At 49.5% G+C, this 2,637-nt stretch overlaps 1 long non-coding RNA gene across 1 annotated transcript; it reads left to right on the forward strand.

Annotated features, from left to right (window-relative positions):
* Positions 1-501: 501 nt before the first annotated feature.
* On the forward strand, positions 502-2,429 carry LOC119368691. The gene is made up of 4 exons (XR_005176719.1): positions 502-681; positions 1,004-1,131; positions 2,036-2,119; positions 2,217-2,429. It is a non-coding gene; the product is annotated as an uncharacterized LOC119368691 (long non-coding RNA).
* Positions 2,430-2,637: the final 208 nt, after the last annotated feature.

Raw genomic sequence — 2,637 nt, forward strand, 5'->3', positions numbered from 1 at the left:
GAGCCAATTCCCCTCCCCTCCCCGCACCCCCACGCGCGCGATTCAGGCGGAGATGGACGCCGCCGCCGCCGTCGCCCCCTATCCCCACCATCGACGGCCACCACCTCCTCTCCTTGAGGCCCAGTTTGAGAAGGTGGTGGTGCACCCGCTGGTGCTGCTCAACATCTTCGACCACTACAACCGCGTCGCCCGCGACACCAGGAAGCGCGTCGTTGGCGTGCTCCTCGGCCGATCTCGGCGATCTGCTGCTCCCGGCACACCACCGCGACCCTGTCACCTCCGCTCCATCCTCCCCTCAGAATAGATCCGGCGCGCATCGACCAGATCGACCGCGCCCTCCCCCCAAGCCCCGGCTATGCTGCAGATCGAGCATGGCAGCCATGGTGTCGCGGACGGCGGGCTCAGGTGCGTCCCTCCACTCATTCTCCTCCCCCTCCTTCTTCTCACAACCCTCCCTCACTTCCTCACCTCATGTTCTCTCCCTCCCAGATCCAAGACGTCGTCCTCGCTCGAGCACCGGGACACCATGGGCGGGATGCCCTTTGGAGCCGACACAGGCCAGGGAGAGACGGCTGCGAGGGGGAGGACGCTGGAGCCCACACGCCGTCCAGGCGGCCATCTTCGGGGGGCGAGCCCACGGGCTTCGCGCCCTACAGCCTCTCCTTCTCGCCCTTCTCCAAGGTACAGACGACGATGGAGGTGGTGGTGCCCGGCCCCCAATCTCATCCTCTGACCACGCGATCTGATGCGCCTTCCTCTGATTTTCCCCGTTGTGTCTCGTGTGGTGGTTGATTCCCAGCGGATTTGCCGGAGATCCCGACGGTTTTCGGCCCCGATTCGTGCCACAACTCACTGTTTGATGTCTTCCTTCGGTAGCACTCCGATTTATCGGCTTGGACTCGGATCAGTGCTCTGGTTTATGCCATGCCGGTAGTGCATCAAAGTGTTCTCCATTTAGCTGACAGTTTAGCTGTTGCTAATTGGATTGATGTGGCATTTGCAGGACGCGGCCATGTGGCAAGGTTTGTTTGGTACAGCAGCAGAACAAGGAGCTGCATCTTCAAGGTCAGCAGCAGCAGCAGCTACATGGATGCAAGGACGCCACCATGGATGAAAGAGCAGCTCAATTTGGTAGCCCCCCTCTCTCTGACGCAATATTTTGATGTTTCATGTTCAATACACACCTTGATCCTATTGCTGAAAAGTAAACTTCTTTCTATCAAAAACTGGCAAGAAGTACTTCTTGTTCCATTGGCTTTCACCATGTTGGCCAATAGAGCTTGGCTGAATCTTTTGTGTCCAGGATTCGAGCATTATTTTTCTGGGTCAGGAATAGGTTACAAATTGTGCAATCTTAATCATCATGTGTTGGTCTGATGGAAGGATGGTGATAGTCTGTTTATAATTCTGTTAGCTAGTGTTCGTTTACTGCTGGCACTCAGCTCAGCTGTTAGGTTGTTCTTTGTCAGTTTTTACTCAAAAAGAGGAGTTGAAGATGTGCTCCCGTTGCAGCCTCTAACCCAAATCAGTCATGTTGTCTGTTCATTTTTCTTTTTTGAGAAACATGTCATCTATTCTTTGTTCTTACTACTTCTTTTAGTACTGCAAACACTTTGTATGGCTGAAGCTTGGCTGCTGCTAAACATCAGTTCAAGCTTGTTATGCTATCTTGAACATCTATGCTATAAGTTTTTCCTACTATTATGCCCGTTGTCAATTTCGCTTCACATTTTTAAGCAGCATGAATTGCATTACCGCAGTTCAAAAGAATTCCCCTCCTGAGAAGTTATGGCACATTTTTAAATGTTGGAGTGGTACAAAGGCACCCAACGAATTTCGTGTCAATGTTGGAGCTAGCACGGCATCTTACAGAGCTACTCATCGATTCAAACTACTGCTCAAATTTTAGTTTCCATATTCACCATGCCATTTCGCACGATTTGTTCAATTCTTCTTCTGTTAATTGATATCCGGGAATCTATTGCCTTGCACCACACTAACATTTCTACTATTTTTCCTCTATTTAAATGAATAGAAGGAGAAGTCTCCCTATGTTGCCAAGGCTGAGATGCTCAAGGCCGAGTACACCAAGAAGATCGATGCTTACAACTACCCATAGGTATAACATTCACGCCAAACACCTCCAAGCAACAGTGTTTCCCTAACTGCTCAACATGTTGATCTGCTCTAAACACATGAAAACTTGCCGTGTGCAGGGTGACTAGTGATGCGGCACACCAAGCAACAGTGGGGGAAGGGGGTCTCTGGAATGTCGATGTTGCCACTTATTGCTGAAGTCACCAATTTATGATGGATGGTTGCTGTTAGTTTAGCTCCTTGGTAGTCCCTCCTCTCTTTCAGGCAGCTGCTGCTGCTAGTAGAAATGGAAGCTATTGTGTGCCATGTAGTTCATGTTGGAAATATGCCCTAGAGGCAATAATAAAATGGTTATTATTATATTTCCTTGTTTATGATAATTGTTTATTATCCATGCTAGAATTGTATTGATAGGAAACTCAAATACATGTGTGGATACATAGACAACACCATGTCCCTAGTAAGCCTCTAGTTGACTAGCTCGTTGATCAATAGATGGTTACGGTTTCCCGACCATGGACATTGGATGTCGTTGATAAC

This window comes from Triticum dicoccoides, chromosome 2B, assembly GCF_002162155.2.
Source record: "Triticum dicoccoides isolate Atlit2015 ecotype Zavitan chromosome 2B, WEW_v2.0, whole genome shotgun sequence".
NCBI classification, from domain to species: Eukaryota; Viridiplantae; Streptophyta; class Magnoliopsida; order Poales; family Poaceae; genus Triticum; species Triticum dicoccoides.